The sequence below is a fragment of the Oncorhynchus tshawytscha genome, linkage group LG25, assembly GCF_018296145.1.
Source record: "Oncorhynchus tshawytscha isolate Ot180627B linkage group LG25, Otsh_v2.0, whole genome shotgun sequence".
NCBI lineage: Eukaryota > Metazoa > Chordata > Actinopteri > Salmoniformes > Salmonidae > Oncorhynchus > Oncorhynchus tshawytscha.
The window spans coordinates 27,688,855-27,703,655 of record NC_056453.1 but is presented as its reverse complement, the minus strand read 5'-3'; the positions used below and the strand labels follow the sequence as shown (position 1 = coordinate 27,703,655).

The 14,801-nt window shown below is 41.0% G+C and overlaps 1 protein-coding gene across 2 annotated transcripts in view; it reads right to left on the bottom strand.

Annotated features, from left to right (window-relative positions):
- akt3a (v-akt murine thymoma viral oncogene homolog 3a) overlaps window positions 1-13,121 on the bottom strand; it is a 152,884-nt gene extending 139,763 nt beyond the window's left edge. The window contains exon 1 of one of the 2 annotated variants that reach the window (XM_024388189.2): window positions 12,736-13,121. The gene's annotated coding sequence lies outside the window, so the exon portion shown is untranslated. The remainder of the gene's footprint in view (window positions 1-12,735) is intronic. The other variant, XM_024388188.2, reaches the window with a different exon arrangement.
- Window positions 13,122-14,801: the final 1,680 nt, after the last annotated feature.

The window sequence follows — 14,801 nt, the reverse complement described above, 5'->3', positions numbered from 1 at the left end:
CATCAATGACCTTGGACCACAGAAGGTATTTGCACTGGTGACAGACAATGCTGTGAACATGAAGGCTGCTTGGTCTAAAGTGGAGGAGTCCTACACTCACTTCACACCAATTGGCTGTGCTGCTCATGCATTGAATCTGCTCCTCAAGGACATCATAGCACTGTAAACAATGGATAGACTCTACAAGAGAGCCTAGTAAATGGTTAGGTATGTGAAGGGTCATCAAGTTAAAGCAGCAATCTACCTCACCAAGCAAAGTGAGAAGAATAAGAGCACCACATTGAAGCTGCCCAGCAACACCTGTTGGGGTGGTGTTGTCATCATGTTTGACAGTCTCCTGGAGGGGAAAGTGTCTCTCCAAGAAATGGCCATATCACAGTCTGCCAATATGGACAGCCCCATCAAGAGAATCCTCCCGGATTATGTATTTTGTTCAGACTCTGCTTGCAGATGTAAGTGAAGAAATCCGTACAGCCCTGCCCACTTCACTGTTGCTACAAGCAGAGGAACTGCAGTTCTGAAATATATCAAAACGTGTGAAGACTTTTGCCTGAAGCCCATAGACGCCGCAGCGTACATGTTGGACCCCAAGTATGCTGGCAAGAGCATCCTGTCTGGTGCAGAGATCAACAAGGCCTATGGTGTCATCACTACCGTGTCTCGCCACCTTGGCCTGGATGAGGGCAAGGTTCTTGGCAGTCTGGCGAAGGACACTTCCAAGCAAGGGCTTTGGGATGGAGATGCAATATGGCAGTCGTGCCAACATAGCTCATCAGCCACCTGCTGGAAAGGACTTTGTGGATCTGAGGCTCTTTCCCCTGTTGCCACCATCAAACTCCAAATCTCACCAACATCAGCTGCCTCAGATCGCAACTGGTCCTTGTTTGGGAACATACACACATCAAAGCACGCAACAGGCTGACCAATACAAGGGTTAAAAAATTGGTGGCCAACCGGGCAAATTTGAGGCTTTTTGAGCCTGACCACGAGCCATCCTCAACAGGGTTGGAAAGTGACAGTGAAGATGAGGCCTCAGAGTCTGATGTTCAAGAGGGGGACATTGAGGAGGTCCAGGAAGAAGACATGGAAGCCTGAAAGGAAGACAACCAAAGCTTTAGTTTCTAGACTATCATTTTACAGATGTATGTTGAAAACGTTTTTGGGAGATGCGGTGGATCATTGGGAATCATTCAATATTCCCTTTCTTTTGTTGTTCAGTGAAATCATCCCATGTGAAGAGTCAAATTGTTTTTTTAAATTTCTATTATGTCTACTTATGATAAGGTAAAAGGTTTATGTTTCTGTCTCCATATGATATGGTAAATGTATCCAATATAAAAAAAACATCTCAATTTAAATGGTATTAATATTAATTTGTATAGATATATTTCAGTTAATTTCCATGTATTCCCGTTAATTCCCACGGAAAGTTTCCACCTCTGAATATTCCCCAAAATGTGCAACAATGCATCAATGTATCATGGTCTCCTGTTACTTCCTGTTTACTTAATTTGCAAAGAAAGGATTTGACAGACAATAGTTTTTTGAATGTCTATGTTACATCAAGGACCAGAAGAGTACTGTGAAATGTACAAGGAATTCAACCAAATCCGATAGCCAGTCCAGAGAGAATCAAACCTGCAAGCATTTCAATTGTGGTGCCATAGAACCTTGCCTTGCCACATTGTACTGTGTAAAGACTCACCTTAGGCTAGCTTAATAAATCAAAGTTAGTGTATTCCACTGTGGAGCTCTGCCTAGCATCAGCATTCAGATCAGACCTGCTGACACATCTAAGAAAAGCCTTGTCATATCAGGCTGGGGAATAAATGACACACAACTCCACAAAAGTGCCAGTTATCAGCAGTGCTTGACTTAGGTAGGAGCTCACCCAAGCTGAGTACCAGCACCTAAAAATGTTCTACTGCTTGAGCTCCTGTTCCTCTTAGCTCAAAAAGTATTGTGGAGTTCCTGCACCTAAATGTAAACAGTACCGGCACCCAAAATGAGCACCGGAACCGATTTCAATCCAAGTCAAGCAATGGTTTTTAGAGCAAATCTCCTGACGGCAGTTTGTGGTGAACACTCGGAAGACCCACAGTCATTTATTAAGCTAGAGCCGCATCAACATGATCCACCGAGTGTCTACCACAGAGCCGGTGTATGCACAATCCACCCAATACTCTCTCTCCCACACCTGACTGTCTGTCACAGTAGAGTAACTCACACCTTCACTACATCGCAAAATCACACAGGATTACTGACACATGCTACAGGAAACAGTAGAGCTAAACTGTTTGGCAGAATTCCTCTGCAGATGCATTTGCTATTTGTTTTGGCTCTCGTTTTCTTCAGTGACATTTTTAGATGTACAGTCACACAACAGGTCTTTAGGTATCTAGTTAAGTCAATTTGACCAAAGATGCCCATTGAGAGAGCTACCGTGGTATTGGCAGTGCAAATGATGCTAACTTAATGAAATGTCACCCTGGTTTCCAAGGTTCTGTAGCCTATATAACGCGATATGCATTTACAGTGGGGCAAAAAAGTATTTAGTCAGCCACCAATTGTGTAAGTTCTCCCACTTAAAAAGATGAGAGAGGCCTGTAATTTTCATCATAGGTACACTTCAACTGTGACAGACAAAATGAAAAAAAAAATCCAGAAAATCACATTGTAGGATTTTTAATGAATTTATTTGCAAATTATGGTGGAAAATAAGTATTTGGTCAATAACAAAAGTTTATCTCAATACTTTGTTGTACACCCTTTGTTGGCAATGACAGAGGTCAAACGTTTTCTGTAAGTCTTCACAAGGTTTTCACACACTGTTGCTGTTATTTTGGCCCATTCCTCCATGCAGATCTCCTCTAGAGCAGTGATGTTTTGGGGCTGTTGCTGGGCAACACGGACTTTCAACTCCCTCCAAAGATTTTCTATGGGGTTGAGATCTGGACACTGGCTAGGCCACTCCAGGACCTTGAAATGCTTCTTACGAAGCCACTCCTTCGCTGCCCGGGCGGTGTGTTTGGGATCATTGTCATGCTGAAAGACCCAGCCACGTTTCATCTTCAATGCCCTTGCTGATGGAAGGAGGTTTTCACTCAAAATCTCACGATACATGGCCCCATTCATTCTTTCCTTTACACGGATCAGTCGTCCTGGTCCCTTTGCAGAAAAACAGCCCCAAAGCATGATGTTTCCACCCCCATGCTTCACAGTAGGTATGGTGTTCTTTGGATGCAACTCAGCATTCTTTGTCCTCCAAACACGACGAGTTGAGTTTTTACCAAAAAGTTATATTTTGGTTTCATCTGACCATATGACATTCTCCCAATCTTCGTCTGGATCATCCAAATGCTCTCTAGCAAACTTCAGACGGACCTGGACATTTACTGGCTTAAGCAGGGGTACACGTCTGGCACTGCAGGATTTGAGTCCCTGGCGGCGTATTGTGTTACTGATGGTAGGCTTTGTTACTTTGGTCCCAGCTCTCTGCAGGTCATTCACTAGGTCCCCCAGTGTGGTTCTGGGATTTTTGCTCACCGTTCTTGTGATTATTTTGACCCCACGGGGGTGAGATCTTGTGTGGAGCCCCAGATCGAGGGAGATTATCAGTGGTCTTGTATGTCTTCCATTTCCTAATAATTGCTCCCACAGTTGATTTCTTCAACCCAAGCTGCTTACCTATTGCAGATTCAGTCTTCCCAGTCTGGTGCAGGTCTACAATTTTGTTTCTGGTGTCCTTTGACAGCTCTTTGGTCTTGGCCATAGTGGAGTTTGGAGTGTGACTGTTTGAGGTTGTGGACAGGTGTCTTTTATACTGATAACAAGTTCAAACAGGTGCCATTAATACAGGTAACGAGTGGAGGACAGAGGAGCCTCTTAAAGAAGAAGTTACAGGTCTGTGAGAGCCAGAAATCTTGCTTGTTTGTAGGTGACCAAATACTTATTTTCCACCATAATTTGCAAATAATTTCATTAAAAATCCTACAATGTGATTTTCTGGATTTTTTATTCTCATTTTGTCTGTCATAGTTGAAGTGTACCTATGATGAAAATTACAGGCCTCTCATCTTTTTAAGTGGGAGAACTTGCACAATTGGTGGCTGACTAAATACTTTTTTGCCCCACTGTATAATGCACAATACTTTGCCGACTAACAATTACAGTCTCTTTAAAACTACTGAAGCCACCAAGTACATTACAATATAGCCTAACATTTGACCTGGAAGTGTGTGTACGAGACAGTCTACAGCAGCATGAGTAACATACACATTATGTAGTCCTCAAAGTGAACACTGGCTGGAGTGGAGATATGCAGGCCTCGGGTTATCACAAGTACTGGCATGATTTAATATACTGTCCCCAATCTTGTGTTCTTGGCACTGTATGTTCTAAGACCCAGGCCAGCACTTCCCTTGAACGTCCCTTTTTTCTTGGAAAACCAAACCGGACAAACCAGATAGCAAATGTCTTGTATCTGACTTTGTGTCTTACTAAAGGTGCTTTTGACCCCAATTGTATGAATGAACCCGACTAACTGAGTGGACAATGAGTTGACGAGGTGAGTGAAATGAACCTCCTTATTGAATACAATGTACAGTACATGCAGGGTGTTATAATCATTAGTGAGAACCCTGCTCACCTCGTCCAGATATTTACGTTATTATCCTGTTGATATGGTCCAGATTCTGGCTGAGTGTTGACGGGACAGGCAAGGGAGGGGAGGCATCAATGAAGATAACCTTTAAAATGTCAGTCATTTGTAAAGACACTGTGTACTAGGCTAACAGGGTCCGCGCAGTACTAACGTTAGCCGCTTGGCAGTAGCTGTTGGTTGACAGAATCTCTTACAGGTGAAAATCACACAGGTAACTTTATACTTCATATTGTACAGATGGTGAACTGAAACCTTGTGATCAGAGTGTTAGAATCCTACTGTAGCACCATACTGTAACACCATACTGTAGCACCATACTGTAGCACCATGCAACCAGAGTACTGTATCCTTAGAGTACTTTACAACTGCCAACATCCTCCACCAAAATATATCATAAGAAAATGTTCAGTGAGGGGCAGCAAGGCATGCATGCCTCATTTCAAATTCCTAGGTGGTATAACAGAATCTATTATCCTGAGATCAATATCAAATAATGCCTCCTTATAATAATCAAAGGGGCCTTAGAGGCTCTTTAATCCGTGAAAATGTATAGATTGCATTTCAAGACAATAGATCATATTTCAATTTCATTGTCTCCGAATTGCTGTGCTGAACACTTGAAGTAATAGCCTATTGCTTAGGGAACGTTTGTTAGCATCGTAATGAGTGAGGTTAGAATTCTAAATGTATTTTGGACTGAGCTGTGAAAGCAGCACACCAGATAACAGCAGTCCTATAGGGAGAAAAACAGATCAAATTGTGTGCCGTGTTTTATAAAAGATGAACCCACCCTGGCATCACCCAAACATAAAAGTGAACTTGGAGATGGAGCCTCCCAGAAAGATCTGTTATTGGCTGGCTGTGTCTCACATTGAAGCCTATAAAATCACTGGGGTGTACACAATGGGTATATGATGGGGCTGGAGGGGGTTTCAGCCACAGCCTTATGGGTTACGGAGCTTCCCAATCATTGCATTGCACAGAACGCTGCTGGATTTCATATGACTGTCAATGAATGACTATAGTATAAAGGACAGAGCACATAAAATAATAAAAGGAGTCATAGAGGATGTGGTGACTCAGCCTGTCTGATAGCTCAAGTCTGTGTAGTACTAGTCTATAGTAGTAGAGAGGCGGAAGAAGGACCGAGAGCTGACTGTCGATATCATGCCTGGCTCTTCATGTGTGGCAGAGGCAGCATTGTGTGCTGCTGGCCACCATTCCACTATGTTCCCCTGCACCCTCCCTCCGCCTCAGACAGATTGAGTGACAGACACGGTGGCGAGCTGAGATCCAGTGTGACGAAGCCCCAGCCCTGCTGTTGTAAGCCTGTCACCGCAGAACAGTCTTCAGCTCTGCTAAAACCAACAACGCTGAATTCAATGTCTTAATGTAGTCAGAGGGAGAACGTTGAGATAGTGTGGTGTACCTACACCAAAACTCCAGTATTTTTCCTCCATAGCTTGTTCTCCATCTTCTTTGTAAATAGTGAGCCAACATCTTTTCAGCACTTTTATTTCCATGACTGATCAAAACTCGTTTTCTCATGGCTCTCGTCTCTCTGCAGCAGACATATAGAGAGCAATATATTTGGAACGTCGAATCGCAATAAAATCTCAGTATTGAATCACAATATCTATAGAATCGTGATTATATTGTATTGTGAGGTCCCTGCCAATTCGCAGCCCTGGTGGAGAGGGGAGCGGAGGGAGGGTCCAGAAAGAGCCAGCCAAATCAACTCAAATCCAATTGCATTGTGCTGAATACGAGTGTAGACTTTACTGTGAAATGCTCGCTTACAAGCCCTTCCCAACAATGCAGAGTAAAAAATATTAAAAAATAGTAACAACAGGAATAAAATACGTAAGAATGGCACTACATCAAATAGTTTTTGAAGGGAGTATCAGTACTTGATAAATTTGCAGTAGTATGCGGTATCAGCCAGCCATACACCATTAATCAATCTCGCCATGTCAGGGAACAGCCCTGAATCCAAATGAACAGCACACCAATATTAGGGAAATTCACTGAACTCCAGTTGATTGTGATCACTCTCCAATGGGCAATACTGTACTGTCACCCACTAGACTAATCCATACCTAGCCTATCTTTATAGGCAACACTCACACTACAGGTCCTATCCACTGAAGAAAACAAAGGAATCAGCCAATGAGTGAGATGACAGCAAAATCAACTCATGAAGCACATGCCTGCAGAGCATGCAGTGAGCATCAGATAAGGCCAGTGTGAACTACTAGACACACTTGCCACAAGGGAATCAAACAGACATTATACACCATGAATGACTATCAATGATATCCTGAGGAACAGGCCAGTTTGTAGACATGGTAATAGCAGACAGAAGACATTTAATTTCCTAGAGATTCTGTAGACATATAGGCCCAGAATCTCTAGAAGTACAGTATATTATTATTACAGGCTGCAGGGTGCCCTGTACTAGTAAAAAAATTACTTAAATTATCTTCACAAGGCACTGAACACATGGAGCCATACACATGGAGCCAATAGTGACTATGTAACCTCCAACACTGGGTTGTACTTAGTTCCCATAGCAATATGAAAGGCCAATTAGTGCCCACTGCCCATCAACACATTTACAAATAAAACACTTTCAAATCAGAGCTACTAAGTAAACTATAGAGTGAGAGGCTGACCTGACTCTCACTGTGGGGGTGGACCTAGAGGATACAAGCAGAAAAAGAATCTGAAACGCCTCATTCCATTCAAAAATACACCATGAAGCATTTACAATTCCCTCAGCCCTGGAGGCTGGAGCGTACAGCAGCAAGAATATAGGCTAGGTACACGTAAATTAATTCACAGCTGCTGAAATGTAGGAAATAAAGAATATCTAGAATGATACAAGCACCCAAGCATTTCTGGACAAAAAACACTTATTTGGCTAATGCCTGGCTTGATTCCGTTTTGGGGGATTTACAACAACATTGAATTTACTCAAATGTTTTCTTTCTCTAAACTAGATAGATAGTGTGCAAAAACATAATGCTTCATCATGCAAACACTGACTAGTGTTGCAAAATTCTGGGAATTCCCTGGTTTTCACAAAATCCCGGCTGGGGATTTCCTGCCTATTCTCTCCTGATTCCGGGAATCCTCCAACCGGGATTTTGGGAAAACCAGGGAATGTATTGAACATCCCAGAATTTTGCAACCCTAACTATGACAGGCCTTGTTCCCCCAAGAATCACTACAGAAGGATTAAGTAGCCTAAATCTATTTCAGGAGCCAAATGGGCAATTCCACAGTAACAGAGTGATGCTGAGACTTACGTTTTCACTTTAAAATATATGTCAAACAAAAAACAATGATTGCAAAGTTCAACTTTATTCACAAGGACTACTTTTAACAATTTCCACAGAACATTTTACAAAAACACATTTAGCCTACCTGAAGAACAGTGCAAATGCAAAGTTGGGTAATAGAATGATGGTTTGTACAGTCATTCTGTTACCAAATTTTGCATCTGCACTGTCTCAGCATCACTCTGTTACAGTGGAATTGCCCGCAGCCTCCTCCCATTGAGAGCCTATTAAGCAAATAGCCTACTATCCCAGACAGACCATCCACATTCCCATAGCCTACATAAAAGAAAAGTCATGGTGTTATATAGGGCTGGGAATTGCCAGTGACCTCACGATACAATAATATCACAATACTTTGGTGCCGATACAGTATGTATTGCGCTTCGATGTTCCAAACACGTTGCTCACCATATGTCTGCTGCAGAGGGACAAGAGAGAACCAGGAGAACAATGTTTTAATCAGTCGTGGAAATAAAAGACCTGAAAACAAATTGGCTCCATATCTAAAAATTAGATGAAGAACAAACTATGAAGGAGAAATACTGGAGTTTTGGTGCAGGTACAGCTAACTAAGCGCACAAATAATATTGTGATATTGTCAAAACTAGAGGTTGACCGATTTTTCAACGCCGATACCGATTATTGGAGGATCATAAAAGCCGATACCGATTAATCTGCCGTTTTTTTTTTGTTTTTTTTTGTAATAATGCCAATTACAACAATACTGAATGAACACTTATTTTAACTTAATATAATACATCAATAAAATCAATTTAGCCTCAAGTAAATAATGAAACATGTTCAATTTGGTTTAAATAATGCAAAAACAAAGTGTTGGAGAAGAAAGTAAAAGTCCAATATGTTCCATGTAAAATATGTGCCATATAAGAAAGCCAGGGTCCCCTGGGCGCCCCACTCAATCTGCCTGTGGCTGCCGGCCCCCAGAACCAGAGCCACCCTTTGTCTGCTGTTGGAGGAACCCACCACCACAGTACTACTCATACATCTGGGCAGTTCTCCGAAATGAAATCGCTGTTGGAATCTTGTCATATGCCAGGAAGGGAGATCTTCTAGTGAAGTGAGAGCACTGATGTCATTGTGTCCCTAAAATGGATAGCATGTAGTAGAGGTCGACCGATTATGATTTTTCAATACCGATACCGATTATTGGAGGACAAAAAAAAGTCGATACTGATTAATTGGCCGATTTTTTAAAAAAATGCATTTGTAATAATGACAATTACAACAATACTGAATGAACACTTATTTTAACTTAATATAATACATCAATAAAATAAATTTAGCCTCAAATAAATAATGAAACATGTTCAATTTGGTTTAAATAATGCAAAAACAAAGTATTGGAGAAGAAAGTAAAAGTGCAATATGTGCCATGTAAGAAAGCTAACGTTTCAGTTCCTTGCTCAGAACATGAGAATATATGAAAGCTGGTGGTTCCTTTAAACATGAGTCTTCAATATTCCCAGGTAAGAAGTTTTAGGTTGTAGTTATTATAGGAATTATAGGACTATTTCCCTCTATACCATTTGTATTTCATTAACCTTTGACTATTGGATGTTCTTATAGGCACTTTAGTATTGCCAGTGTAACAGTATAGGTTCCGTCCCTCTCCTCGCTCCTCCCTGGGCTCAAAACAGCAACACAATGACAATTAGCGCGCTCTAACTAGCTAGCCATTTCACTTTGGTTACACGAGCCTCATCTCGGGAGTTGATAGGCTTGCAGTCATAAACAGCGCAATGCTTGGCGCACAGCGAAGAGCTGCTGGCAAAACGCACGAAAGTGCTGTTTGAATGAATGTTTACGCGCCTGCTTCTGCCTACCACCGCTCAGTCAGATACTTGTATGCTCAGTCAGATTATATGCAACGCAGGACACGCTAGATAATATCTAGTAATATCATCAACCAAGTGTAGTTAACTAGTGATTATGATTGATTGTTTTTTATAAGATAAGTTTAATGCTAGCTAGCAACTTACCTTGGCTTACTGCATTTGCGTAACAGGCAGTCTCCTTGTGGAGTGCAACGAGAGCGAGGCAGGTCGTTATTGCGTTGGACTAGTTAAGGTTGCAAGATTGGATCCCCCGAGCTGACAATGTGAAAATCTGTCGATCTGCCCCTGAACAAGGCAGTTAACCCACTGTTCCTAGGCCGTATAAGAATGTGTTCTTAACTGACTTGCCTAGTTAAATAAAGATTAGATAAAGGTGTAAAAAATATATATATATACATATATATATATATAAATAAATACAAATCTGCAAATCGGGCGCCCAAAAATACCGATTTCCAATTGATATGAAAACTTGAAAATCGGCCCTAATTAATCGGCCATTCCGATTAATCAGTCGACCTTTAGTCAAAACTATAGGATATATCGTCCCCAACAATATTTCGATATGTAACCGTATACATTTTTCCCCATCACTAATGTAATACAGAACATGACAGACAGCTGAAATTATAGAAAGATGCAAATTGCTGACCTATGTCTAAAAGCCTTGATTAGAATTATTGTATTCTGTAGAAAGTATAATCTAAACAAACAGTATACACATGCCCTGGCTGGCATGTTTTTAATTTGTTTATCAACAGACTGCATAAGCTCCTTAAGATGCATCAAATAGTTTTTGAAGTGGTTCTGAAATGCATTTAAATGATGCTCCCATTTCTGCCTAATGAACAAGACCCTGGTCAAGGGTACAAGTGATTCCTTAGCGGAGGGATATCATGTTGCTCTACACGACTCCTGCAGCGCACTTAAGAATCCAGATAAAAACTAGGCCTACTGCTCTGTAACCCAAGATGGCTTCTGGAAGCACTTAGTACATTAAGCCTAGCCACACACTTCCTAACTTCCACTTCCTTTAGCATCAAGCATCTTAGAACAGACCCAGGACAGCAGCTGTTGTCCAAAGGCATTTACCCTCCTAAGAAACTCTGGAGAAAAAAAAAACTGATATGGAAGTAAAGCCAAGTCAAAATTAGTTGTCTATCAAATACAAATCTATTGCCATTATCATCTGCACAGACTAGCCCACAAGACTAAACATACTATTGTATTTGTGCCTTTTGAATTAGACATGGATTAGGATAATACCAAAGGAGCAGAACAGTGCCTGAACGGAGAATGAAAATTCATAAGGATCACACAGAGAGTAACAAGAGAGAGCGAGACCGGTGTTTTGGTTTGAAATTAAGGAAATGAAAAGGTGTGATTGAACGCTGGAGGATGCTGATGTCTGATGGATTCCAGGAGTTCCTCTTATCTTGTCAGATACTGAATTACCTCAGTATCACTTGTCAACTCATATAGCCTACTGTATGATTTACACGGAGGCTGCATTAGAATCCTAGTTGTCATAAAATGACAAAGCCTATCACTGTACCAGTAGTTATGGGCAGTGGTAGGGGTATATGAGGGCTCTAGGGGAAGCCATCTTCACTCCAAATGTTTATGTAAAAACAGGAGCAGGCAGCAGTGTTAGTCCTCCTTATAAAGTGACAGTGTCACATAGTTGAGTGGGTCAAGACATCCTGAATTATATCAGTCTGAATTATTATAGAGTGCTGCAGAAATGCAGACAAACAAACAAAAGCTTTAGTAAACATTGTTTGCACACAAAGTATCAAATTGACATAGGGTTCATGGAAACAATGTGGCTGCTTTTTGAAAATTAGCATGTTCCAGTTGTTTAGGCTGATGCAGCCCACTGTAGACGAAAGTCGATGAGTGAGGTCGGGGGAGGTGCATCTGCGACAGTGGAAAGTCGGACACTGTTGTGGTTTTCCAACAGCAAGGCTCAGATGCATGGCAGTGTCAACGTAGTTCTCAAAATAAACATGTCTCTAACCCCCATATCACACACTCAAACTGAAATCATATGTCTGTACAATCAATTGATGAGAGGTCTTAAATATTATTTATTTGTATATATCCACTGTATATATGAATCACGGAAAAGTTTGTTCCCGTTTCGTCGCTGGCTCAAACAAAAACACCATAACGATTGGTTGAAAATAGATCCTCCTTACAACCCAGGCGATTGCTCCAGGTTGAAGTTGGTGAGGAGCAACTGCAATGCAGTCAACATGTAGGCGCAAGTCAGACTATTTGTATCCCCATAATGCAACACACTTTGAAAGGCGGTGACACCAACTTCACAAATCTCCTTGAACGCGCCCAATGATTGCCTGCCAGCACAACAGTAGCAACTGCATCATCTCACCTCAAGAGCTGTCAAGCAAACGCATGACGCCAATAGCTTGCTAGCAGATGAGCTAAAGAATTAAGAATCGACTTTACAGGCATGCATACATTATTCCAAACTATTCAGATACTTGACTGTATATAATATTTAATGCCTGACGTAAACAATTTATTCCCTCGAGATTTATAGTTTTTTTGTTTTAATTGGAGGGGGGGCAGAAAGCAATGCTGAGAAAAAGCACACACTCTAGGCCAGATCCCGACCCAGACCACTCCACCTCCCTCCTGTCTACTGTCTCGCACTCCCAGCCTCGTTGCAGCATCAGCATCATCTTCACGTAGCAAGCACTACAAACACTCTCTGGCTAACGTTAGCTGTCAGTGGACATAGCTTCCACCATTCTTGAATACTACTAACTTCACATAAACACAGTATCAGAAGTATATTTTCAACCGTTTTGTAGCATAACTATGGTTGTTGTCATAATGATATTACCTGACTGGCGCGGGAAGTCGTGGGGAGAGCAATGGGTTCCCCTATCGTGCCTGTACTTTTTTAAGCTCGCGCTTTTCTTGTGCGCGTGTGAATAAATGAGAGAGAAGCCGCTTTGGCCGGAAACACAACGAGAGGATGAACTGTGTCGCTGCTGGAATGGCTTCAAACAATACAGAGATGTTGTGGTGGCAGAAAAAAAGCGACAGCAACTCCTCTTACCCCAGGAACCGCCCAATGGGAACCGCCGCTGGCAGGTTCTGATGCTGCAGGTTGTTGTTGACGTTCCGAAAACTCGTGACGTCACGCCCAGCCACTTCTCGGACGGCTTTCCTGGCTCTGTCTATCCCTGTCCCCGTCTGCTCTGTACACCAGGCAGGCTGGGTGGTTGTCTGTTCCTTATTTTGCTCACTCTCCTCCGTGTTTCTCTCTGCTAAGCCAACCCTCGCGAGAATCAGGTACTTGGATAAGAGGCGCATCCCTCTGTATATTTCCAACACAGCCCATATCACACACACATACTGAGTTATTTATTTTCCTTTTACTATGCTGTAGTGTAATCCCCAACATTTCATACAGGATTATGCAATTCCATCATTATGTAATGTGTCGTGTAGCCTAAGGTACATAGGGTAAGTGAAAGAATATGTGAAATCATGAATGATGATCATTGCTTTGCCTGAAATATAATGTAATGTTAATATGCATTGTTAATATGCATCTGATACTCGCTTGTTGGACGTAGTTAGAAAGTTGGACACATAGTTTTCACAAAGTGCGACAAAATCTACAACAACGATTTTGCAATTGCCATAAGTAATATAATAATATAATAGAATGTTACTATAGAGCTATTCAATTATATTATATTTATCTCTGCTGTTTCTGTAGTGGAGGTTTCCGTGCCTGCATGTGAGGAGACATCATAGAGGAAGTGAAAACAACATAAACTGATCTGATTCACAATAACAGATGATCAATCTGTTTCACCTTAACATCTGGAAATAGCTCTGTTGAAGTTCTACATTGTGTTGCACCGACTGTGTGGTTGTCTCTTTTGGTATATTTTGCTATAGTTTACCATTGTAGCTTGAGGGGGTATTTCTAAGGTTAGAAGAGTAGTAACTATAGCTTATAGCTGATTCATTCATTCATTAATTTATATCCCAGTTTTTTATTTATTATTATTTTCTTCAAGAAGTACATTGGTTTTTGTTTTCTGTCTTTTTGTTTCATATTTAACATGTACAATAACATATTTTTCATTTGGATGTAATCACTATTGCTGTTCTGTCTCAGTTTCATCATGATATTATAACCTTAGCTGCCTGCAGTTCATATCTGATTTCTCTCTAATACAATTCTATTCAGATTAGTGCAAACTAGTACACCAGCCACCCATGTGGTGAAAGATTGAACTGCACCATGCTTAGAGTTAAAGTGCCAATATGTAACTTTTTGTGTGGCCCCACTAAATTCACATAGAAATGTGGGTTATAGATCTATCACTCTACTAGAAAGCAAGTTTAAGATGCGTAATCACATATTACCATGTCATTACATAGTACTACTATATTGTTATTACAGTTACAGTTACTTATTACAGTTACTACTGATGTGTCATGCCTAAATTAGTGCCTATTATTCTGTAATATTATGAAGGCTTGATTTCATTCATAGAGGGGATGTATAGAAAACTAAGTTAACTTAGATGATATGGTAGGTGCTTAATCTCTCATTCAATGTTTTATCAGTCTGTAATTATTTTCTCTCCTGACATATTTCATCCATTAATAGCAATGATTCATAGATGAATAGAAACTGTCAAAAAATGTAATATATTTATATTTACAATCCACACTTGGTTGTCTTATTTGTATATTCTAAATATTTTTATTCAAACAAAGTTTCTGCTCAATCTCATATGTAGATGAGACCATGTAAGTTGAATGATTTGGTCCAACAATTTTGTTTTCAGGTGGTGATGATGAGCTTGATATAGGCTACAGACAGCAGCTGCTCTAGAACTGTCCCAGTCAGGTACGCTAGAGGAAGCCTTGTGGGCACTG